At 43.7% G+C, this 27157-nt stretch overlaps 1 long non-coding RNA gene across 2 annotated transcripts; it reads right to left on the bottom strand.

Annotated features, from left to right (window-relative positions):
• Nucleotides 1-623: 623 nt before the first annotated feature.
• On the bottom strand, nucleotides 624-12853 carry LOC309442688. 2 transcript variants are annotated; one of them, XR_014184651.1, is made up of 2 exons: nucleotides 12247-12853; nucleotides 624-804 (listed from the first exon to the last, which is right to left on the bottom strand). It is a non-coding gene; the product is annotated as an uncharacterized lncRNA (long non-coding RNA). The 2 variants fall into 2 exon arrangements; XR_014184652.1 differs by having other exon boundaries at nucleotides 12260-12853.
• Between the last annotated feature and the right edge of the window lie 14304 nt (nucleotides 12854-27157).

Raw genomic sequence — 27157 nt, 5'->3', positions numbered from 1 at the left:
GATTATTTACTTCTCAACAGTCTCATTTTCATGTAATGCTGAACCCAACTTTGAACCCTGCTAAATTCTTTATCTCTATGACATTTTGAAGCAACGAGTCCCAGAGCCGCAAATAGCACATTTCTGTGCTATTGTTGTCAAACTTCTGACAACCTCTTGCTGTGTTCCAGCAGAGACCCACATGCGGCTTTGAACACCAGGAGCAGGGACCTCCCTCGCAGACGGATGCTGGCACTGCGAGCCAGGCACTTGGGGAAAGCACGGCTGCATGCACCAGCCTGGCTTTTGACACATCGAGTCACATGGAAATGACAATGGGTCATGTTGTGAACACCGAGGTCACGTTGCACAGGAAACTGTGGTTACCTTTAAAACACAGTCAAAGAAAAAAAGACCCCAAACCCCATACATGAGTCAAAACTATTTTTGCAGGCAGCAGCTCTTGATGAATGTGCCAGCACACCCACTGGGACACACGTGGCACCAGCAGAGCCTTAGACACATTCGTGTCTGGCAAGAGCCAAAATACTCCTTTCACAAAATAGTGATTGATAGTGTAAGTTTTCCCCAGTGTTATGAAGTGTCTCTGGCTATTGGTTCACTGCTCATGATGTGAATAGGAATGGAGTGTTTCATATTCATTTTATTAATGAATACACTTTTTTAAAGGGAGGAAAAAAAGGAAAGATGCGCCAGAAACCACTGGAGTAATTGGAGGGCGCTGTCCTCATCACTGATTCTTGTGAGACAATCCATACCACTTGTCTGGCTCCAGGATCAGTTTGTTTCTGCTCTGCATCATATCTGTATAATAAAGCAAGGGAACTGATATTACTTCAGTGGTATGCTCAGGTATATTGGTCCAAAATCAGATAAGATGATGGAGTCACACTGGAGTGAGGATAAAACAATCAGTCCAAACCCACTAAGGTCTCATAATAAACTGGAAATAATGTACATAAATATGCAAGGAATAGATTAACTAGGCATTACCAGCCTTTTCTTTCCCTAGTGTACTTATATTTTAACATTAATTATAACAAACTATTACTGTGTCTTCTGAACCTTCTGTCATGCAAAACACACACATGAATAAGCACTCTTTTTCTCTCTTTGCATGTATATGTGCATATGTACAGATATTTTGTTGGAAATCTGCTGTACTTGGGTGAAGAGGCTGCAATCCTTTACAGAATCACAATCACAGAATGGTGGGGATTGGAAGGGACCTCTGGAGATCACCTAGTCCAACCCAGAGGTATGCATTCCAGGTGTGAATTTGTGTGGCAAGAGAGTAGCTGAGGAAAACATTGCAGAAGGTGCAGGCTTTCTCCAGCTTTCTGTTGATAAAGAATTCCTTCGCATAGCTAGAACTCCACTTTCAGATGCTTTCCATCTTTCCTTAAGTTCTTCACTATATGCTGCAAAATTGACAGACAAGGCCAGAGAACAGAGTCTTTTGCATTTATTAATGTAAACAATAAGTGGAACTTTAGTTACTAGAAATCAGTTTATCCCTTCTTATTTCAGTAGAACTGTACTTCTTTGTTTCCAAAGCAGGTGCAGCTCAGGCCAAGGGACATACGAAGCACTTCAGGGAGAGGCATGCACATTTCATAAAGAGATTTTAAAAATTGTGTCTCAGATCTGTGAAATAATGTGACATGCAAATGGCATACACTGTCTTGCCTTATTAAGTTCTCAGGACACATTAATACTTTTCCATTTTGAGCTCCAGACTGATATTCTCCATCTGGGAAAGAACAATGAGACTTCAGGCTCTTTGGTAATGAGTGAAAAGCTCTCTGCTGATCCCGGATGGTTCAAGGTAAATCACTGACAACCACAATAGTAAATAGATGACATATTTGTGCACAGAGTCCACCCCTCCATCTGAAAGCAGTATCTATGAAATATAAAAAATAGGTGTGCATTATGCAGATGGTAGACTGAATTGGAACAAGCAGAAAGAAGAGTTTGTCTTAGGAAGTATATGTCTTTACTGTCATGGGTGAACAAGTCAGAGTTCTGTGCTGGCTAAGCATCCTCAGAAAAAAATGAATCAGAAAAATTAGAAGCACAGTATGCATATCAGAAGAGAACCAAAAGAAACGACATAAAAATAAAGCTACAACTACATATAACTAAAATAGCATAACCTGGATATAAGCATGGGACTCTGTACCTCTTTTGCTTACTTTGTAGAGGAAAAACACACTTTGCTGTGAAAATAAACCAAAATTCTGCTGAGACCACTGTAGTTTGGAGGAAGATTTAAAAAAGGTAAAATTTGTGTATCGGTGCATACACTGCAATAGATACACATACCTGCACACAGAGATGCAAAGAGGGGACTGGGAACTGTGTGTGAAAAAAGACAGGACCAAGAAAGTTGGGCAGCTTCTGAAAAATCAAGAAAATCTAACCCTAACCCCCAAATTCTGTTTACAACATTTGTATTTTGGAGGTATCCTAGGAACTGATTAAACTGAATTTTTTTGCAGTTGATTTTGAAACTTTCAGGCTGAAATTTTTCCTGAGGTGTTACGTTTGGCAAGGAAGGGACATTGCCCAGATAAGGGTGTTAACAGGACTTGGCAGATCTCTGCATAGTGGCACACAGAAGAAAGATTTGTCAGAGCAAGTCTTGAGGCCCAAGTCTTGAGACTCCACCGTCTCTGCCTGGACACGGCCAAAGCTGCAATGGGAACAGGGTCTCTGGCCATGGCCAGGAAGGCAGCTCCCCACAGCTCCCCACAGCTTCCCATATCTCCCCACAGCTCTCCACAGCTTCCCATATCTCCCCACAGCTCCCCACAGCTCCCCATAGCTCCCCACAGCTCCCCACAGCTCCCTCCCTGCTCAGCAGAGATCAACAGAGGATTTGCATCCATCCTGAAATTTGCATTGCTCCAAGTCATAGTCTGGTACAATTAAAACAAAGTGGGGTGGATTTTGTTGATGCAGGCAGAGGCTGTTAAAAACTTTTCTCCTCCAGCTCCACTGTCTCCCTTTGCAGGAGAAGTCATCAAAATACATGTGTCTCAGTGCATAGAGCACTGTGTGTAGGGAAAGGCTCCTACTGTGCTACCAATTCATTGTGAGTGATTGGGGTCCCCAGCAATCTCAACTGAGGTATTTGCTGCAGCTGCACAACAGCAAAAGAAATGTTTTGCTGACCCAGCTGGGTGAATAGAGGTAGGTGACTTCAAATTGCACCATACCCTTGAATATGAAAGAAACATTTATGGGAAACATGCTGGTTGGAAATTCTCAGAAACAGCAGTGTTTCTAAAAAAATTAGGAAAAAAAGGAAGAATAATGGAGTAGTAACTTTCCCATACATGTAAAAGAGCTCTATCTGTAAACTTAGTGCTGTGCATTTAAGGGCAGCATCCCAGAAAATAAAAACAAACTGGGATGATGTCAGTAGGCAATGGCTGAATTTAAATCTGTCTGGCAACATGGAGAAGGGAGGATGTAGAAGGCAGTGAGGTGATTCATCATTGCAAAATCAGAATTTATAGAAAATAATATGGAGTCAATTAAAAAAAAAAAAGAGAAGACAGAACAACACCATGCAAAATATGACACATATGTGTACAACTGGTTGACTCGGTCCCAGTAACGCCTAGGACAGATCTGGGAAACTGAGTATGTGCTGCTCATGTGTGAGTCTATCTAATCCATCCCTCTACTGTGATGTGTCCACCACAGTGGCGTCTAGTTACATACCACAGAGCTCTGAAACATGAGTGTATTGACCTGCTTTGTCTAAACTGCTGCCCAAGCCTATTTGCCTAGCTACCTACATCCAGCCAAGTTGCCCTCGGCCTTCTCAAAGTGGTGCAAAAGATCCGAGAGGCACAGACCTTCCAACGTGTGTTGGCAGCATTTATTTCCAATAGAGTAACTCTATAAAAGAATCAGCAACATTCCAGACATGCCCATTAGTTTTGCAGATTTCAAGGCCATTCTCTTGCAGCTTGCTCTCAAAGACCTTCCCCCACAGTAATAAAATACTCTAGACTTCCAAAATTTATAACCATAAATAAATCAAATGCAAAAGACCACTTAATACTTTTTGAATGGGACTAATCTTGGAACAGAAGCCTGATTTTTCATCTGCCAGGTTTATTCTGTGCCTACTAGAAAATTAGTAGCTGGGATGATATCTCATTTTCCCATTTGTAAACTTATAAGACTAGGTACTTTCTCTAAGACTTCAGCAGTTGTGTCCACTGAATTAATCTCTGTAGAGGTTGCAGGACAAACATTTCACCTGAAGAAAATCCTCAGGAGCTGTTTAGCATCCATCCGTACAGAAGCACTCATTCAAGAGACCAACACACTCTGAATTATACGGATAAATATATGTCAGTCTTGCCTGTCAGGATCTGGGCTTGTAGATTTCTAAAATTTCAGGTCTTCAGAGTTAAACATTGATGTTAAACTTAAAAGAGAAATGCGACATAAAGGCTGTCATGTTGGTAATTCCTGAGTTAAATCCTCTTGTTGGAAACCCTGCCTGCCTCCAGAATGCCTTTCTCCATTGTGCAATCTGATGCGATGTATTTGCTGCCTGGCCCCTGAATGCAGTACTGAAGTATAATCTTTGCATCAACTTCTTCAAGAAGCTAGACAGGTCTGTTTTATATTCCCTCAGTCTGTATTTAGTCCACTTTGTCCTCATAAGAAGCCCTGCCTGTATAGATATGTACATATTTATAAAAACACCTATTAATTTTGTGTGCAGAACATTTCAAAGTACAGGCATCTCTGTAAACACTCAGACAAAAAACCCTTTGGCACTGAAAGCGCTGATGCCAAGGCAATGAAAGAGACTCTTTTCTTTGTCTTAACACAACCCTTTCTCATCTTTGCTACCATGCACTACCGAGCAGAGCTGTGTGATTTTATGTCACAACAATGTACCCCATATCACCACTATCATCAGGGTTAAGAAATGTATTAGTAAAAATCCTCATCACTGCAAGCTGATATTTCTCATACAAGGTTTGATTCCAGAAGCAATTTCTTGATCTGTTTGTAAACATACAGTGTAGGCTTTCTTTAAAAAGCAAAATCTAATAAACGAGATCAGATTTCTTGTTACATTTCCATTTAACTTAATATTGAATTTAAATGAAATATTGAATTTAAATGAAATACTGAAATAAAAAAGACTGAAATGACTTACTTCATAAAATAATATTTTCCAAGTAGTGTAATTGTTTTTGAAACAGATCAAGCTTTGTAAAAATCAGAATATTAAACTTCCCTTGTCATCAATTCATAAACTTTTAAAGAACCTTTCAAACCCTCACTGCATTCAGTATGCTGATGACAAATCTTCTAGAGACAAGGAGATGCATCCTGCCCTCAGCTCTTTTAACTTTTCTGATTACATCACCTGTGAATACAACCACTTGCCTTTAAATTCACATCAGCATCATTGAGTTTATTACTTGGCCAAATAATTAAATAACTGTGTCTCAACAGAAAATCAGTAACTGGCAATATTATCAAAAGAAACCTAATGAAAGCTGTTGCCTGATCAGTTTTTGCTGGCACATAATGCTGATTTTTTACAAACATGTCAATTGAGTAATTTTCTGGCTGATGTAAGTACCTAGTCCCACATTGGTGTTGTTACCTGCCAGCAGAGAGAGTGCAAGTCTGCAATGAAACTAACCAAAGAGTCCTACAACTGTGCCCTGCATGGCTTAGGTGACAGACAGCACCATCAGTACTAACATGTGGTCAGTCCCTTCCTCTGGTCCCCAAGGGAGGAGAGGAGAAATGGTCACCTCTGACCATCTCTGAGACATGAGAGATGGGTCTTCTCTCCTTATTCTCAAAGTATGGGTATGAGGCCAGAAAGACTTGCAGTCCTGCATAACATTCAACTTTTTCTGCATAGCTTTGGGTGACTCCCCAACAGCTCTCCACAGAAAATGTCAGGTAGGAACTCTTTCCTGAGGGCAAAATGCCTACTGAAGCCAAAGGCTATTTCAGCATATAGAGACAAGTGAACACCAAGTAAGAAATTCATTATTTGGGTGATACTTTGGTTGATTTGATTGACTGCTGTGTGGTTTCCCAGGGAAGAAAAGGACAGATGCGTCACTCACATCCCCATCATCCGTGAAGTTGGACAAATCTCTTTGCCCATTCATGTGTATGTCAGAGAATCTCAGGAAACAGCATTGTCTTCTTAAATCAAAACAAATCCTTAACTCTTAAATAAACTGCTGCCCTCTCATGTGCCAGCCAGGCTCACCCCTAATGTTTCCAGCTATTTGTCTGTTGTCATTTGGATCCAAGCTTGGGCCCCTAGAGATGTGAACATGTGGCACTCTGTTCCTCGGGAAAATTACCTTAGTACAGTGTATTGACAGCCAAGGTGAGGCAGTGTCATGAGTGCAGAAAGCCAAGCATACAGTAGATTCAAAGTGTCTGTTCAAATTTGAGCTGAGTCACATTTTTATATGGGGACTTCCCTCAAGTAAAACTATACATTAAAAAATTATGCGTTTTTAAATACATAGAGCAACCCAAAAGAAGTTATTCATTATGAGAAAAAGGTAATAAATTGGGAATGCAACCAAAGAGGAAAAACATACTGTGTTAAGGAAATAAATCTTAGTTCCAAATCTTCAACAATAGCATCTGTAGTTTTGGACAGCTCCTGTTTGGTACGTGAAATGTTTCAAGTCCTACCTCAGGTACTCCCTCCTGCATGCAGAAAGCAGGATGTGCCTCAGCACCTGCCCAGTTCCTTTGACTGGATTCATCCCATGTAACTGCAGGCACTGAGCACTGCTCCATAGTCTCATCACCTCACACCCCCTGAATCGCGACAGAGAGAGGTGGTACCTCCTGGGCACTGCAGAGTTTGGTTGGGCTGTGTTGAACCCTCAGGATGTTCATTTTTGTTTGGCTTTAGAGTTGGCTAACCTTCTAACCTTGTCACCTTTTTGAAACACCTGGAGATAAACAGGTTGCTTTCTATTCAATTAGAAACCCCCCACGAGGTTAGAGCTATCTGGAGTTTACAACTTGCTATTCATTTAAATCAACATGCACCAAACCAAGTGTAAAGACAGCACTGAGTGAGGCTTAGCTAGAGTCTGGGCATTTCCCATCTTCACCCAGCAAGATCCATGGATGTCAGAGACTCTGAGGGCTGCCCAGACCCACATGATAGTGTCCCACCAGCCTCACTGGTGCAAGTAAAGCCCAGCCCACCACCATCCCCTTTGCTGCTGCTTGGCTACACCCCTGACTGAAGGATCTCTTCCTACTTTATGGTTCTTGGGGGCTGTAGAAGGATTAGACCCAGAGTCACAGTGGCTTCTACCACGGCCTGAGGAAGTCTCATGGTTTACTATGACAAAATGAGGACTCCTTAAAACTGTCATGCTCCTGTTCTGGTTTGGGGTGACCACTTCAAATTGTATGCCTGTACTCTGCGAGGGTGGATCTGCAGATTCTGGCCAGCTTTAGGACAAAGAGTTATTGCACTCTGACTTGGATTTATGCAAGCATAAGAGGATTTGCTGTTCACCTTTACTGACATGCAAAGTCGGTTCTGTTGGTAGGTCCCTAGCAAGACACTGGCAAGCAGCTCAGGCATACTCCAGAAGACTCTGCTTCTACAGGGAGAGGTTGAAGTCAGTCCTGTCACAGCAAAGCTCATTGCCAAGATGCCAGAAATTAAAGTAAAGCTGTGTCCCAGCGGAGAGCAGAGCTGGCTGCCAAGTGCAACAAGAGGTAAGCATCCTTCTCACTCTGTGCTAGGAGAGGAGAGCCCTGGCATCAGAGTTTAGTCCTGCTTCATCCCTCGGTGATCCTCTTCTGGCTGTTCATGGGGAGTGTTTGCACATTCACACATGTTGCAGTCCGTAGGAAATTTAAGCAGCAGGCATAGTCCATTGGAGCAGGGGAAGAGTTGCAAACAATAGTCTCTTTCCAAGGGAGAGCAGAGTGCTTGGTGTTTCTCTCCATTTCTCACAAGTGCACATCCCGCATGCAGTGACAGGAGTGACTTTCATATTTTACCATGACTCGTGAGTCAGTGCTGCATAGACTGAAGCCTAGGTGTTCACTTGTGCTGTAAAGTCTGTTGGATTGGGTTCAGCAATGACACTGGGGCCAATTATTACATGAGTGCCTTCCCTATGCTCCATTCCCACTGTAGACACTTCAGTCATTTGGGACTTGATCTGCTGGAAGCTAATAAATCTATCCAGAACCCTGGATAATTCATCACTTTACCAAGTCCCTGAATGGGGTGCCTCATCCACTTGTTAAATACCCCATTTAGTTTATTTTGTGCCAAAACAGGAAGCAAGTTCTGAAGTTTGATAAGTTTTTTTAAGGCTAATGGTGTGAAGAGGAAACAAGCAATCCAAACTACCAAGTGGAAGTAGAGCTGAATGAAATGACACAGGGAGAGAAAAATAAACTGGTCACAAATCCTGAAAAATTGAGAATCAGGTAAGGGCTAAGCTCCCCCTGCCACAAGATCAGACTGCATAACACAGAGCTGCCTCTGTCTGCACATGGTCTCATCCAACTTCATTCGCCTCCCTTGTTCCAATTATTCACTTAATAAAAAAAATCAGCACAATAGTACAGTACTGGCAATAGAAGCAAGGTAGTAGAAGGGACCACTGCATCTTTAAGTCTTGTTCCCTGCTGTTGTTAGTAAACATTATTTATAAACCCCATTTAGAATATAACAAGACCCAACAAAACCAAGCAAGAAAATCTGAGCTAGGAACAGTAAGGGGCTGCAGAACTGCCGAGCTGGGCAATAAGAATGTTGATGTATAGTCAAAGGGGACTCAGGATTTGGGAGCTCAGGTTCCTTCTACAGTCAGTGGGGATTAGCATCCATTTTCTAGCCTGGCTGTCAATAAAGAAGCTGTGCAAAACTGCAGATAGTGGAGCACTGCCTCCCCCTCCTGTAGCCATATTTAGAATACAGCAGCTCTTGATGAATATTGCTAGGTGCTTCATCCTGACAGCCCACTGCAACCCCACCACAAGGAGCCCTCCAGGTTTAAACCCCAGGACCTCAGCTGGTGATCAACCCCTTCTGACAGGGCTCAGGTGTGAGCAGAAGCATGAAGCTGCTCAGCATCAGCAGTGCTGGGTGTGTGGGCACACAGAGCTTGCAGCTCCCAGGAGACCTTCAATGCCAGCGGGAGAGGGCTAAGTGACCTAGGCACCTCCAGCACTAGAGCACTTTCAAGAGGCTGTTGCTTGCAATGGCAGTGTGCAATGTGACAGTGTCCAACATGGCTGTAGTCTCAGCTCCCGTTACAGCCAGTGATATATTGTTCAAGACCCCTCTCTTCTGATTACAAGCTTTCTTCTAATTGACTCATGGCCCTTTATTTCTTTTGCTGCCAACTCTGTCCTTTAGTTTAACTGGCTCTTCATTCTCCCCGCTGTTATGCCCTTGCTTTATTTATAGACAGCACTGGTATCCACACTGGGATACTTTCTCACTAGCATTAAGCCAGCCAAGTTTCCCTTGTTCCAGACAGGGTCTCAGTTCCCTGCTCTGCTCAGCTCTCCTTGATTGCACCTGTCTGGTCCAAGTCTGCCTTCCTGAACACTGGACACAGTATTTGGGAGTAGATCTCACTAATGCCTAATACCACAATATATTAATACTTGCTATTATTAACTATTATGATTATTAGCATTACTATTGTTTCAGGAAGCCATTGGGAGGGTCAACTGTCAGAACTGCTAGATTTCCCCCATCATAGGATAGTTGTTTTTATATACTCCTCCAACATCATGGAAATCCTATTTGTGTGGTATAGCACAATTAACAGTTCCTTTGACACGAAAGGATCCCTTTAACAATATGATTCATTCTCACTGTTTGAACTAACTCTTCTAAAACAGTCTTGTGTATTTCTTAATTTTCTTAGCAGGCAGCAAAAGCTAGAGATTTCGTACTGAAAATGAGTGACAAACTGCCTGACAGTTAAGTGTTAGTCTAAGTCACCTGTTGGCTCTTTTACTGTAATAACAGCAGCTGTTGCTGCTTCCCTTTTCTCCTGATCTGTGCTCCGGTGGATGCAGTCACCACCATCAGCTGTGTGGAGGGGTGCTAGCAGTAGAGCTGGCAGCGATGGCAAGAACAGCAAGGAGTGAATCACACCCACTTCCCTGGGGCTGAGCCTGTGTGCCTGGTCAGGACTGTCAAGCTGCAGGTAGAGGACAAGGGAAGCAGATCCCTTCTATAGCAACTGCAGCCCAGTTTGATCATGGGATCTGCATAGCTTGTGGCTGGGAATGAGGAGCATACACTTCTCCAGCTGTTGCCAGCACAAGGGGCAGAAATTGTTTTCAGCTTATCAATACAGCTGTGCTTGCGAAGAAAGTGAATCAGGACTGCACAGTGCAGCTTAGCAGCATCACAGCAATTAATTGATGGTGTTGTCATTTTGGAAATTGGGTTAGGCAAGATGACATGAAGTTGCTGAAAGGATTCACAAAGTATGCATTTCATTTGTGCCTTGCTGAGCTTGTCTGCTATTGAAGATAGGGTCTAAAACACGCCCCTTTCACAGGGAGCTCTTAGACCTGCAGATGCCAACGATGCACTGCAGTCAGCAGGGTTGTTGTTCCTGAGGAAGAGGGCAGTGATGTTTGGATGGCTCCACCACACTACCGCTGCAAGCACAGACTGGACTGAAAGTGGCTGTAAGCACTCTGAGCCCTGACCCCCTTGCTTCCCATTTCCACCCTTGGCTGTCAGCTCTGTTGTGCTCTTGGCTCCACACCACCTGGGTAGAGCCAAACAGAAGAAACCTGCTTTGACAAACTGCAACCTATTGGTCATGCTTAGCTCTTTTCTCAGACCACGTAGCCCCCAGGACTCCTGTTTTGACCATGGTTGGATTCACTCCCTCTAGGTGACTGTGGAACTTGGCCTAAAATGGCTCCAGAGCACATGCTTGCATGGGAGTAGTGTGGAAGGGAGACAGCTCTGAAATTCTATTTCCACACTTTTGTGAGTGACGCAGTCTGTTTTTCTCCACTATTTTATTAAAGGATTAGAGGATTAGAGTTGCAGTAGAAGAGGCTCCAGACTGTTTTATAGCTCAATGTTTTCCAGTAAATTGGTTGTCACCCCTGTAGCCCCATGCAAGGCAACCAAGAAGGTTGTGATATGTTGAAATATTTATTACACTATAAAATGAATATAGTCCTGCTCCCTGACCCTCCCCCCTCACATGTCTAAGGTCAGCTATGCTCTGTCAGCTTCTCCAAACAAGCAAGTCAGTCCAACAAGCTTTGATATTTTTTTCTCTTGCTTTTATAACAAATATACTGGGGTCAAGTGAATATTTATGTTAGAATGAGGGAGGCCACCACCCAGTGGAGATTGTTAAACATAGATCCAGCTTGCAGAAGGCTTATTTGGTGTAGATAAATCCATTTGTGTTTTAATGCTGTATTTAAACAGATGATTTTCTTTTAAGTAAATTCACTGATGTGTTATTTACATACAGGTGAAGACCTGTCAACCATTACCAAAGTGTCTAATCCTACTAAGTTACACATACCTTACAGGAGATGCATGAAATGCACATAAATGCATCTTAAATCCTACCTGAATCCATTCAAACATTCCAGATCTCTGTGTTTTCAGTCTGATCTCAGCCTGAAGTGATAATTCTGCACCAAAAAGTTTATCACTAAGAGTTATTTAACACCTAGTCAGGTGTTAAGCCTATAAATAGTTTATCTCCTGGCAACATTTAGACCTTGCACCATGAAAAGTCACTGGCTTGCTTTCGCTGTGAGGTCAAGCCTGTTTGAAGGAACAGCCTGTTTAAAGGACACAGGAGTCCCCATACATATTAAAAACAAAACAAAAAAAAAACAAACAAAAAAATCCCAGCCCAACAAAAAAACAAACCAAAACTCAAATAGGTTCTCTTAAAAACCCATTTCACTCATTGGTGTGAATTCTCACACTGGATTAAATTCCTTGTTGGGTCACTAAAGACTCTGGCTGTATTAATTCTCTATTCATGGAACAAAACCTTACTTGGTGAAGAGTTTTTCTCCTTTCCATCCTTATCACCATGTTTTCCAGCAATTAGATTCTTTGGGATTAGAAGCTTAAAACCCTCAGTAGTACAAGTCCAAAGCATTTTCCCGACAAAACCTTGAACTGAAATAACTTCAGCCACCTTGTTTTCTTACCTTTCCACATTACCTGAGTAAAACAGGGTTGTTTCCTTTTGTCAGACACCCACCAGCATACGGACTTCACATAGTTTTCTCACAGCTCAGACTAGCAGATGCTTTGGCTTCAGCAGATGAAGCAGCAGTCTTCACTGTTCAGGCAGGGGTAGGGGGAGGAGACATGGTAAGTTTTTTTTTCCTAAGGAGTCTGTTTCAAGCCTCTTCAAAGTTGCAGGGAAAGAACCTGAAAATGTGAAACTCCCACTTTATAAACTAGCAAGCACAAAGAACTCCCAGTTTCTATTTTTGGAATTAATGATTGTTGGGATGACCTCCAGATGTGGTAGAGATTTGAGTGCTAAGATACGAGTCCTCCTAACTAGGTCATCTTGAATCAGATTCCCACTGCTAGACTCACTCCCCAGCAGTGAGATGAGGCTGTTATGCAGAGATTCTGTTCCTTCATGGATTTGCAGGAGGCTCTTCCTCAGAGGTCCATGGGCCATCAAAATTAGGCATCCTGCAGGAAGAAATCTGTACATCAGCAGGATTTGGTCCCCACTATACACAGTAAAATGTGTGATAGACGGTAGGTGGTGCCTACATCCACTTGATGTTCCATTTCCCTTGTGTCCTACTGATTATTTGAAACATGGTGGAGACCCTGTGGTGAGAGCTTTCATCAGGAAGCAAGAGATTCAGCTACAAACCAGAACCTGATAAAGAATTCAGTCATCTTGCCAGATGACTAGCAAAAAAGCCAGCATGTGACCTTGAAGCCTTGCTATAGGAACATGATACCACAAAAATTGTAATGTTATTAAAATGCCACCCTCTTGGAAGAAATACCTAGGGCCCAGACTCACATATAATAGTTGAAAAGGAGAATATTTCTGCATTTATTGCTGACCATAAATACAAAATATATTCCCCTCTTTTGAACATACTAGAAAAAAAACCCTGTTATCAAATGAGTGATGTCAGTGGCCACTGCATAGCCTGGATTCCCTCCCTCCTGGAGGTCCCTCATGGGTATCAAGTGGGTTCCTGGAGGGAGGCCAAGTGCAATCTAGGCCATGGTGATACACAGATGTGGTGACTGAAGCCTAATTTTGAACCATGTTTACAAGATGTTACTACTGCAGCTGATTTCTCTGGTTAAAAGATTTCTCCCTATATTTTTGGTTAAATCAATCATTCTTTACCCTTATTTTAATTGGGATAAAAGGAGAAATCATGCCTTTACTGGGAAGATAAGATAATCCTGCAAAAGCCCAGATCCTCACATCATCACCGACATTCCAGGCCAAGTCCCAAAGAGGCTCAAATGTCACCTGCTGGGCTTGGTCTGTGCCTGGCCAGCACTCCTCCTGGCGCCGACCTTTCTGCTGGGCAATGGCTGATGCTGACACTGGAGCTGCTCAAGGTTTACCTTGGCGTTACTGGTGAGAGGAGACGAATGTGGCCCTGCCAGCAAAGGCAGAGTTGCACAGCGCTTTGCAGAGCCTTGATGCCTGTGGAGTAGCCCACCCTGCACTTGTCCTGGCCCAGCTTGGTAAATTTGCAAAGACAGTTGCGGTCACTTGGAAAGCCATTTGGTAACTGGAAGCCATTACAGCTGGCCACCTCTCTGCAAGTGTGAAGCACAACAGTGGGCGAGCTTTCTGCTTTCTTCATCCAAATCCTGCTGAGTGAGCTTTCCCCGCTTCAGATGATGGGCAACAGCTCACAGGAGAAAAACCAGGAGCTTGAGGTACACATGACCTGGGAGAAAGGTCACCTCAGACAGCAGGTGAACGGGCTGCACAGAGGCCAGCCAGGGTCACAGCAAGGAAATGGGGACAGGGACAAAAGCAGCAGCATCCCTGGAAAGCTCCGAAAAGAAAAAGGGGAACTCCCAAAGAGATTTGTGCTGGGCTGGAGCCCTGCTCTGTCACCACAGGAGAAATAGCCTTTTCTGGGAACTTGGCAGTCCTAGACTTGCTGTGAGGGGCAGAAATCCAGGCAGGGCTTTTGTGTCAGGGCAGAGCCAAGAATAGGGCAGGCGGCTGTCAGCCACCCCCTGCAGGTGGCCCTGGCAGGAGATGGGATTGCCAGCGAGTCTGGACATGAGGCAGGTAAGTAACAAGCAGGCTTTGAGCGTGGCACCCAGGCGGCACTCCTCCGTGAGGAGCATGCGCACCTGTGGGCAGATAAACTCCACAGACTCACCTGGTTCACCCTGCCCACTGAAGCACTCTGGCAAACACAGCACCACCCGGATCAGCAGCATCACAAGATCAGGAGTACTGCAGCAGTGGGAAGTGTCTAGAGCAAACAACCAGGAACAAGGAGTTCCAAACCAGCCCCCAGCTCTACCAGCAAGTTACAAACAGGCTGGGAAAAAGCCACGTAATGCAATGCCTCAGTTTCCCTGCAAAGAACAACATCCCTCCACCTCTCACATTTTCTCTGAAATTTAATAGGCACATTAAACAACTTAAATAGCAGGGGGAAAGGTGCTAAAAAGGACTGTATATTATCATCACCATGTGCACATATGTGTGGTATGCACATTGCAAAAAGAACTGCTAGTCTTGTCTTGCTGCTGTAACACTAACAGCACTGGATTAGGCTCATTTTAGATGATATGATGACAGACATGATATAAAGCCAGGACATGGAGACTTGTACTTCTTGTCTGAGATATGTCACAACATGTTCTTCAAAGCTGATCATTTCAAGATTCAGCCCCTGGGAATGTAAACCTGAGGAGCAGAGTATCGTTGGAGAAAGCCACAGAGCACACAGTCTGCTAGGATAAATAAATCAACTTGGAGACTGCCTAAGTTTAGCTATATATGGACATTTCTAGAAAGTGAGAACTGCAATGGTTTTTCCATCAGTATTTCCAGGGCTTTCTTCAGCCTCTCCCAAAGTCCTGTATTACAATGGTTTAGCAGAATAATCCTGTCTTAACAGGGAAATAACAGGGACACAGAGAAGTGCTTGGTCAGAGGAGGAGCCAGGGAGAAGGCCAAGAATAGAGTCTAAAGACAGTCCCCAAGCTGCTACATCCACTTCGAAATTAGTGCAGAACCCCTACGTTTAGTTCCTCCTCCTCGAGAAGAAAGAATAGGTTACAGAATGGGCAGAGTAATACGTACTGGATCACTGTGGGAACAGTCATAAGTGATGCTACTGGAATCACTCACAGTGACAAAATCATATCATCATACTTCAGAGCCCTTTCAGTGAGAGGTCAGTGGAATTCAGAGGCATTTGTCTTCTTGCTCTTCCCACTATGAACCTCACCTTGCCTGTGGGCATTACACTAGTCCCTGGAAATTCCCCCTGAATCTGGAGTCTATCGAACTAGCTGCATTGAGTCTGGTCCTCAACGCCCTCCCATCAGTGCCCACAGTCCCCCTCTCCCATCCATCTCTGAGAGCACCAGCAGTTAAAGAAGGACATGGGTGCAATTCTCCTTCACTCATCCTCCTTTCTGCAGTCCTTTCCTGATGACAATCCAGCCCTGGGGAGCTCCTCAGCTCTGGGGTGGCAGAGGCAGAGGAGGATTTCAGGAGCAGAGGCTCTCCAGGGCCAGATGATGTGAGCAGGCACAGAAGAGCAAGAAAAGGCAGGATGCAAATCCAGCACCATAGATCACATGACACTGGGGCAGCACTTTGTTACTGGTCAGTAACACACACACACACACACACACTGAACTGTGTTAGCACAGCATCCATCACTCTTTATGAAAGGGGATCTAGTGCCTTATGTCTGGTGAATGTCTTGCCCACGATTTTCAATGTCATAACAGCATTTTCCATACATGGCTCTCCATCAGGCTGCCAAATCTCTAGATTCTCTAGGGTCAAGACTGAAATAACTAGATTCAAATCTCTAGGCTTCTATACCAGAGCAAGTTTGCTGGAAAAACACTACCAAATTGGAAAGGAAGCACCTGACACTGTTGTGCACCAGCCTGCAGTGAACTGAGCCTTTGACTTCTCCCTCACACCAGTCTAAACAGGACAGCTGGTTGCTAAAGTTTTGTGTCCTAAGAGTCACTGAATTAAATACTCCTAAGTGACTCACCAGGTGGTGAAGCTAGAGGCATTAATTGCAGGTAGCATCAAGTTAATTCAGATCTAATCTCAAACTCCTTGTCTTTCTTCTGAGTCCAAAGGTAGCATCAGTTTTAATAGCTCTGGCATCAAACCACTCCTCAAGACCAGCCCTCCTTGAGTCACCAAGAATTATCCAGCTACTAAAAGCCCCGTGGGACAGCACCTAAATACTGTTCATGCCCCAGACTCGTTGCCAAACTCAACAAAGAGTGCTATCGGGTGTCAAGGATGCTGACCTTAGGACAGGTAGGCAAGTGGAGGTAAAAGCTAGCACTGGTGCCTTGTCTGGCAGGTGTGGAGCTGGGCCCAGAGCCTAGGAGTGTAGATTCACACATGCTGTCCAAAACGTCCCACCACTGTGCTGCAGACCCTACTCCCTTCTCACCTTGTCAATCCCGAGCTCCACCCTGGGCAGCTGCTAGAGCAGGGCTCGGACTGCCTCTGCCTTGCCATGAGAAGTACTTTGGACCTCTCAACCTGAGGACATGGAAAGACCTTCAAACACATTCCTAATCACCATGTTATTGATAAGAGATGAGCAGTGTTCTCCTGTGCTGCAGCACTTTAAAAAAGCCAGTGTGTGCTGCTCTGTTGTAAGGCAGGCTGCACGCAGGGCCAGGCACCCGTGGCCCTGGCTTCTCTGTGGAGACAGTGCCTCACTTCAGTCCCAATCAGCTGGACAAGCTATGGGAAGGTAAGGGAGATTACATGAACTCTTTTCATTATGTCACTAGCAGCAATCTTCAGGTAACACCTCACAGTGAGTGTGGGGGTTTTGAGGCACCAAGCTTCCCTGAGAAGAACAAAGAGAACTATGTATCTAGTTCTGAGATCAGGTGCCACATCACCGGCTTGTATTGGATAAATAGTCCTAAATAACTGACCTGGGGGCACTGGAGACTGGAACCTGCATTTCTTAATTCCCAGTGGTGCATTCGTCTCACGGGAGGCACTGTTTCGTGACATGCATTTGAAAACTCCTCTCAACCTGCAAAGTCACGAGTAGAGAGCAACATAATATCATTATCAAGCTTGGAGATGCAGAGAAAACAAATGAAAACAAACATTAGAAGAGTAATTAGTGAGAAAAACCAGCTAGCCTGATGGACACATTCCTGTGTAGCCTCATCTAAGTGTTCCTGCTCTGGCAGGGGGATTGGACTAGATGATCTTCTGAGGTCTCTTCCAATCCCTAACATTCTGTGATTCCCTGATTGCCTAAAACAGCATAATCCCACCTTCACAGTGACTGTCCCTGAAATTCACATGGAGATGGTGCCAGGTACCCAGGTTGGCACCTGTTGGTGTGAAGCCTGTCTCTGGCTCTCCTATACTCCCCAGTGAGGGTGTGGTAGTGATGGCTCTTCATCCAAAGCATGGCACAGTGGGCTGGATAAGACTGGGGTGCTCACTGGACTGCCCTGCATAATGTTTTGTATTAAAATTGCCTTCTGATCACAAGGAGGATGAGATAAATACCTTTTCTCCAGCTGGTACTGCAGCCCCATGTCCAATCAGTCAGTTGGAAGACAAAAAACAATTACTTCTCCTTTCATAAAAGTGTAATGTAGCAGTTCACTGACTCAATCATCCCAGATCCTGCTAAGTTCTACATTTTAGATTTTTTCAGTGTTTTTCTGATACTACAGTTACTACTTACAATGCTGCTGTATAGTTAAAAACCCAAAATGAACCAGTATGCCTGTGGGCTGTATGGATATAAAAACCAACCAAACAAACAAACCCAAAACAAAATGCCCCAAACCACCACACCACATCCATTGGAAGAAGGACATTGATTTTCTTTCATTGTTAAAGGCTCAGTTCAATAGTACTTGGAAACTGACATTTTTTGATAAATGGGAATTATCAAAGCTCAGTTCATGTCTTAGAAACCTTTAAAAGACATCCTATTTATAACAAACTACTGCACAACCAACCCAGGACAAAGTCAGAACAAGAACTGATAGCAAACTAAGTTGTTCAATAAGATAAAGAAGAAAATAAAAATGTGTTTAAAGGCCCGAGGAAGGCAAGTGTTTTTGTTGTTGATGTGTTAAGAGAAATGACTGAACAACAATTTACATATGTGAAAATATGACCCAGTAACTCTGTCCAGGTCAGTCAGCTGAGGGACAGCATGGTCTGCTGACAGAAAGCACAGCCAGCACGACAGAATTCTGCAAGTTTTCATTTACCATGGGTAATATAATGAGTATCTTACATGATCAGCTTCACTGGGACTTAAAAAGCAGGATTTAGAGGCCACTGAGTACATCCCATCATTCTGGCTGCCTCTGCTCATCTCCTGCCACTCTCTTTTCTCTGAGCATCCTTGCCTAAGACTGATGCATGGGTCTCACCTCCCACAGTGATAAAACCACCTTTAGACAGACAAAAGGACAAAGCATCAGTCACATGGAGATGGCTGTCAGGCACCAACCAGTTCTGGAGTGAATCCTGTTAACAAAACCACTGCTAACAGGCACTGCTAATGCTGAAATCGCTTCTGAATGAAAAAAAGACATTCCGAAAATGTGATTATTGATAGTAAATGTAGCTACCCTTTCACACACTACAGCTGATATGTAAATACCTGGGGGAAAACTGAAAGTCACAGGGTTTTTAGACTGGAGTTGTACTTTGCTCCCTGTATGCCTCTGCTTTCCGAGAGGCCAGGATTGCCAAGCCCCCCCATTCTGTCCCCAGGGAGCGAGGCCAAGGCCTCCCAGGGTGAGGAAGCTGAGGGGTCATCTTGGCATCCCAGCCCCAAGAGAAGAATGACAGCTGCAAATGTAAACACCAACTTCTAAGAGGCATTATGGCTCCTGTTTTGATGGCATGTTTTTGGAAATTAAGTCAGAATTTTCCGCTGAATGAAACGTTTCTATTTCAGCAACTATTTCCCTTGCTTCCCCTCCGCTATGAAAGTGCTTCAAAGGATTTAAGCTAAAACTGCAAACTGCACTCTATCATTTTTCTTTCCTTATTCTTTTCTTCAGGCTACTTCAAGTCCCTTTTCTATAAGAAAACGACATGTCTGGAGTTTCTGTGGTCTTTGTTTCTGTGATAGGGCTATGAGGGCAGAATGGTGCCCATATTGCCTTTGTTCCTCTGGCATAAAACAAAAGCACTGACAGTTACATGGACAAAACTCAGAAATGTCTCATTCCTCCTCTGTGCCTGTGCAGAATGCAAAATGCAACTGAATTGCCCTGGCCCAGGTAGCTCTGGTTTCGGGGCAGTGGCAACCAAGCGCTGATATTCCTCACCTGCAGTTCCCCACCATCTTCTTCAAGATCCAATGGAGACTTTTGCCTTCTACTGCTCATCACTCCCCACTGCATGGACATGCCATTGATCCCAGCCCAGGCTCATCTGTACTGAAGAGGGATGACCAGACTCCCAGCCCTCTGCTCCCCTTCCCCAGAAAGAGAGGTGGTTCTACAGCTATACTCACCGTGGAAAACCCCTCCCAGAAAGGACATACAGAGGTGCATTTGCCACTGGAGCAATTCTGAGGAGATTCAGCACAATTGAAAAGAAGATGCACCACCTGATTTATAATTGGTCATAGTCCATTTAGAGCCACAGCTTTTCTCCAGCAGCCAGTCAGAATCTGTAGAGAGAAAGTAAATGTGACCCTACTGAGGCTTTTTGTTGTTTACTTGGGGAGAAGAGGAAGAGGAGAGAGTGGTGGGGAGAGCAGGATTATCTGGATCCTGGACTTAGGACTGTCCTCTCTACAAGGAACATAGAGCTTTGCTGGAAACTCAGAAAGGACCTTGCTCAGCATCAAAATTCCACATCTCAGGTTTTTGAAGAAAGCAGTAACCAAAGCTTGGGCGGCTCAGTTTATCTGACTGATTATGACACATTTTGGCCTTTTCCCCCAAAACAGCATTGTGCAAGCCTGCTGCTCTTTTTTTTTTTTTTTGTTTTCTACACTCAGATGTTGTTTCTCCTTTAACAGATTATCGGTAGAAGCTGGTAGGCCTGAAATCTCCAGACTGCTTTATGATGTGAAAAGACACAAGTTAAAAGAAGAATCAGACTTTTCCAGGCTCTGGCAAAGCTGTTTGTTTTCAGTGTGGGCCTCAGGTGGATGGCAAGGTTATGTGTTAATGTTGTGTAGGTTGTCTACCACACCACTGCTACTGAGCCTGTTTCCAGAATTAACCACATTTTACCATGAGCAGTAACTATGTTCTGAGCTGATACACAAACATCAATACACTTCCAAACCGGGGAAGTGTTTAATGATGTCATTAAGAAACTGCTGTTTCAATGCTGGCTTTACCGGTTTAGTGAAATGGGGACATAATCAGACATCAATGACACTCCAGCTGGATTACATCTGGATGGATGCTTTGAACTATCTCTTTACTCCAAAAGTCAAGAGGACTGTTGTGACTGAAGATGTGGTCTTCCCTAAGAACAGTAGCTTGCATGATTCAGTTCAGGATGTATTGGTGACTTGGAATACACTGTGATAAAAATAAGTAATACTGAAACACAAAGCTGGCATGTTACTTATAAAGTGCTTCTCAGATCACATTGGTATCCGTATTTCAACAGAATGTGCTTACTGCCTTATGCAGCAGAAATAATCCTGCTGACTTAAAGCTGCTGATTTAGAGAGCTAATTGACTCTGGTCATATTTAAACACTGTTGCACAAACTGAGTAACTACTACAAGCTAAAAAAAATCTTATGTTCAAAAATATTAACTGGTCAGAGTCTTTGACAGCAATTAAACAACACAAAAGAAAAGCTGGCTGAAAATGAGCCAGCAGTGTGCCCAGGTGGCCAAAAAGGCCAACAGCATCTTGGCTTGAATCAGGAATAGTGTGGCCAGCAGGACTAGAGAAGTGATTGTGCCACTGTACTCGGCACTGGTGAGGCCCCACTTTAAATACTGTGTTCAGTTTTGGGGCCCTCAGTACAAGAAAGACATTGAGGTGCTGGAGAGTTCAGAGGAGAGCAATGAAGCTGGTGAGGGGTCTGGAGCACAAGTCTGATGAGAAGTGGCTGAGAGAACTGGGGTTTTATAGTCTGGTGTCTACAACTACCTGAAAGGAGGTTGTAGCATGGAAAGTGTTGGTCTCTTTTCCCATGTAACAAGTGACAGAATGAGAGGAAATGGCCTCAAGTTGCACCAGGGGAGGTTTAGATTGGATATTAGGAAAAACTTCTTCACTGAAAAGGTTGTCAGGCATTGGAACAGGCTGCCCGGGGCAGTGGTCGAGTCACCATCCCTGAAGGTGTTTAAAAGACACGCGCTTAAGGACATGGTTTAGAAGTGGACTTGGTAGTGTTAGATAACGGTTGGACTTGATGATCCTAAGGGTCTTTACCACCCAAAATGGTTCTATGATTCTATGATTTGATGATTACCTGTACTAATGTTAATATACCCTTCCAAAAATCTGCAGAAGCTTTGCAGTTAAGACACTCACAGTAACCAGACTGATAGCCGTGGTAAGTTCACACCAGGGTCTCGGAAGCCTGCTTTCCTAAGTAAAACTGGTTGCAGGACTAGGACTCCTCCATCCAGCTGGAGCTTCAAGGTACCTGAAATAGGTGAGTGGAGATGTGCCTTTTGGATATCCTAGAGAATAGCAGAGAGAAGGTGAGAACAACAAATAGCATGGTTCTGAGGACCGTATTCCTAAAGGACTAGAAAGCCTGGATAGGAACATCAGTTAACCTCAGATCAGCCAAGTTAAGGTAGAGCAAAACAATGCATTTACTGGCAATAGAAGCAATGTTCCAATCGACAAATTTTTACTGAAGCTGAGGCAGTTTGACAGGTCTTGACCACAACACAGGTGCTCCTGACAACTGCCCTGGGGCCGATGGACCCCGATGTGCCTGTGGGTCTGCCCCAGCATGGGGATTTTGGGAGCAGCTGCTTGGGGCACCAACAAATGCTGTTAGGAGGGGAACAGACAAGTGTGCCAGCTCCAGGCAGCCATGCCACGGACTGCGGAGGTTTCGGTTTGCTGGAAATGTTGTTTTACACCCAATTTGGATCAAAACTTTTTTTTTTTTTTTTAAAGAAACACAAAAATTTCCCATGACTTCACACTTTCTGGATGGCTCTGCTTACTATCTGTATACATAGCACTTCATGCAGGGACCCTATCCCGGGGGGAGGTCAGAGGCATATGGTGATATACAGAATACCAAGCCCAAGATCCAAGACAGAGACAAATACAGATTTGCCTCAAAACAAGCAATTCAAATCCTACTTTATACTGTTGAAATGTAATCCAAAGCTCACTCAGAGGAACAGGGGCAGACACTTGAAGTTCTATATTTTTTAAGCACAGCAGATCTTTTTTTTAATGAATATTGAAAGCCAACAAGAATATTAAAATCCTAAGCAAGATTTTGGATAGTGTCTATCATTTTAATTACTTAATGGAAAAAACAGCAAGAAGACTGTGTATTATTTTTATAATAATAAAATGGTGGGATAACAATATGACGAAGCTGTATTTATTTCCAAAACTATCTGTTTAAAAAAAAAATAGTAGTTTGCATTTATGAAGCAAGATCAGCATGTTCAAGAGAGATTTTCTCCCACCACATACTGTGTTCCGAGTAGAACAGCCATATCCCTTCCACCCAAACCATATTCTCTAGAGGCAAGGGAATGAGAAGGAAAGGAACTGGAAGAGAATAGTATAAAAATCAATCTCTCATGAAGTACACCAGCTGCTAGGAACTTTGTGTTTCAAAGATTACTCCAATCTATATTTGTCTGTGGCCAGTTGTTGGGGTGTTTTTGCAATATTCCTTCTCAACAGCTACTTCTGAATGCTGTCAGAGATGAAGCTGATCTGCTGCTGCAGTCCACAATGGCAACTCCAATGTTTCGTGAATCCAAACGACTCCATGCTCTCAACAGCTACAGAACTGGTACATGTGTATGTCATTAAACCAAGACACTTATCACGTCAACATTATGGAATTGAACATGTGCAATCCTAGTTCAGTTGTTTCCTAATTGAAGCATCTTTGTGTTACTTGACTGTCACTCGGTGAATGCCTTGCTCTCAGTGATAGAGAGAATTAAATCTGGATATTGTTTGATGTTATGGATTGAATTAAATCCAGCCTACTTTTGATTCAAACTCTCACGCCTTCCTAGAAATCTGAGGAACTGTAAGTTTTAAGTAGGGCTTCTGCCCTACAAACTGGGAAAATTACCGAAAACATCAAATACTGAAAGCAAAAAGTACTGACTTATTTACTACCAGGCAAGAGATGTACCTAAAGCTGAATTGGAGCACTGACTGTATAAAAGCTTACAAAGCTCAAGAGGAAAAACTAAGACTGGTAGAAACCTTGTGAATTTAGTATCCCCCATATTTTAACAGTCATGACTTGAATCTAGTACTTCCTATATTTCTGCAACCTTGCTGTGGCTCAGTCATCCCATAGAAGTGTTTTTGCAAGTCTTGACTAGGCTGTTCGGGACTGCAGTGTGAGACTAAGCAAAGACCTGGGAATCTGCAAGTGATTGCTTGCTGAATAATGGGAGGATTTATTAGGTGCAAGCAATGGTTGTACTTGCTGTATTTGTTTCATGCTTTTTTTAGCCTGGCTTCTGGGTTGGGTTTCTTTTACCCTCAGTGTTTAGAGAAAGAAACTAAAGCCAGGAGAGGGCAGGTGCTATGGGCAGCATTCCTTGTTGTCTTTCATGGCTGTGTCTAATGCCCCAGAAGGACATGGGGACTTGGCTGAAGAGCCCATCCCTATGGCTTTTCCCTGGTTTTGTTCCAGCACCAGACATGTTCTACTTTTACAAGCACTAACAGCACTTGAGCAAACTGGGATCCAGCTGTCCCACCTTCTTGGAGGTGTTACCCAACAGAAGATAACAATGTCACTTTTGGGTCATGCCTGTGGCCCAAGATGTGCTTCGCAAACAGCCCCACTGCATGCACCCCAACTCCCATGGTCCTACTGCCACCCTGTGCAAGATCTGCATGCAGCTAATCTGCTCAAATGGAGACCCCATCTCAGCCTGAGTGACCGTTGCAATTAGGAGTCTATAGAGCGTAAGTATAAATTAGCAAAGCATGAGTGAAACTTCCCCAAAAGAGTAACCCACAAGAGGTGTCTGCTAAGGCCATTTGCCAACAAATGCATGAAGAGTTAAAATATTATTCTTTCAGGCATGAGGCACATGGGGAAAACAATCCAGAACAGCTGCATTTGGACAACTTTGGAACAGTAACAGGGGTTCGTTCACCTGACTGATGACAAATCCCCAGTGCCTGCTGTCAAGAGCCACATCTGACCACTTGCTTCAAGGAGTATTTTGTCTAAAGCCTTTCCAGCTTCCTTTGCCCTGCCTTGTTAGGGCAGATTTAAAGGACAACTGTGGTCACCTTCATCTCCTGACTGAACACACACAGATCAACATGTGTGCATGAGAACAAAATGGATGCAAAACACTGAGGATTTAAGTGAGGCTAAAGTCTAATATCTGTCTGCTTATTGTTTCTTGTTGATGAGATAAGTAAGTTACAAAAATAAGTATGTTTGGGCAGGTAAAAGGGGTAATGTAAACATGCAATGCTCATAATTTCACCCATGAACCACAAAGAGGAACATTTACAGATGTATAAACTTGGCCTGTGACACCTCTTGCTGAGGCAAACAAAGCAGAGTGTATTACAGCTCATGGTTCATAATTACTCTGGTCACATTCCCTTGTTTGCCACCCATGTGCTTTCGCTGCAGAGGTCCAGGTTTGGCCCCAGGGAGAGGGGGGGCCCGAGACTTAGCCCAGCTCAGCTCAGCTCAGCTCAGCTCAGCTCAGCTCAGCTCAGCTCAGCCCAGCCCAGCTCAGCCCAGCCCAGCTCAGCCCAGCCCAGCCTTCCTCCTCCTTTGCCAGTGCATCTGTGCCATCTAGCGTCTTTTCCACGTCACTATCAAAATGTACCACTTGGAGCAGCCCACCGTTATAATAGAGACATTCTGGAAAGTAATTAGTTGGCTAATTGCTAATAACTTTAGCTGTGTAAAGATATACCTGAGATAGAAGACGCAAAACTCTGTTGCATCCATGGCACACAATCACTTAGTCATTAAACACCAGGGAGAGCTGATCACAATTGAACACACATTAACACAAGTTATTCTTTCTGCCTATCTCTTCTCCTGTTACCTATGAAAAATAAAGTGCTGCAGTTTTGTCCTCAGGGAATTACGCAATGCAATTCAACTATGAAGGTCTTTAAAACTCCCTCAATATCTTTTTAAGTGCTTCAAAGCAGTTGCATGTGTTTCCCTCTGGAGAGAAAACACAAAGATCCATTAAAAAGGATGTTAGTTATTCCAGATGTAAATCAAGCATGAAGTGCCTTACTAATGCATTTGCCTTTTCTCTAATTAATAAGTCTCTACTTAATCACAGCTTTTGTAAGCATCTATTCAAGCAGGTCTTCAAGAGCAAGACAGTCTCTGCTTAGCAGAGCCCACAAAACCCTTAAGTATTTGCAGCAAACTGAAGATCTTCACTACAAGATGCCAAAACTATGTGTGACAAGAAGAGAGCAAAGCAAAAGAGACATTTTCAGTGTTGGTGGCTCCTGCTGTAGCAGAGAATTTTGTAAGAATCATCTGGCTGTTTTAACCTAAAAAGTCACTATACTGCACAACACAAAGGAAGGCAAAAAAGCCCAGCAGCCCCAAATAATCCCCCAAAATGCACCAATTTCTGTTAGTGTGAATTTTACTATAACTGTTAAAGCAAGACACCAACCACATTATTGAATTTTTTTCCCAAGCCAACAGAAATAATAGAGCATTTTATCTGACATTGCATCTGTATGGCTTCAGAAAACACGAAAAGGCTTAAGGATTATGTATCTTTAAGCAAAAAGTTCTTTCCTGGTGTTTACAGAAGATCAGTACAATTTCTGAAATACGGAGCCTGCTGTCTCCTGCTGGCCTAGGCAGTGCCTTTGGTCTGGCCAGACGAGCTGTTCTTGAGCTCTGCCTAACATCTGCAGAACAGGAGAGTCACTTGCTAAGTAAAACTCCTGGAAACAGCACTGACATTTTGATGGGAACCTAAAAAGCATATGAAAGCCACTACATGCAACAGCCTGAAACATCTTTATTGCCATGTGATGCTTTTAGTACAGCTGAAGAAGCTGCCAGACAGCACAGGCAGGCTGCTGTGTTTAGGGACAGAGCAGCTGAACGTGCATTCGAGGTGGGGAGTAATGAGCAGCAGAGGTGCTGAAGATGAGCACTCCTGCCTGCTGCACCTCCAGGCGATGCTGCACCTGGTTTACGTGCAGCCAGATTGGCTGCTTGACCAGAAGCACTGACAGCTCTGTCTGGCTTCATGCTATAAAGAAATAACTCAAGGAGCAACACTTGGTTGCAGAAAATCAGACAAAATGTGCGCAAAGGTAGAGAGAAATCAGCAAGACTCGAGGAAACTTTCCTACTCATACAACTGTGGCCAGTGGAGCACCATGTAGAATCATAGAATCATTTTGATTGGAAAAGACCTTTAAGATCATCCAGTTCACTGTTATGCAACAATGCCAGGTCCCCTTTAAACCACGTCCCTAAGCATCGCACCTATACATTTTTTAAACACCTCCAGGGATGGTGACTTGACCACTTCCCTGTGCAGCCTGTTCCAATGCTTCACAACCCTTTCCATGAAGAAATTTTTCCTAATATCCAATCTAAACCACCCCTGGCACAACCTGAGGTCATTTCGTCTCATCCTGTCACTTGTTACCTGGGAGAGGAAACCAGCCCCCTCCATGCTA

This window comes from Streptopelia decaocto, assembly GCF_964273445.1.
Source record: "Streptopelia decaocto genome assembly, chromosome: 7".
Classification (NCBI taxonomy): Eukaryota; Metazoa; Chordata; class Aves; order Columbiformes; family Columbidae; genus Streptopelia; species Streptopelia decaocto.
This window is presented reverse-complemented; position numbering and strand designations above follow the sequence as displayed.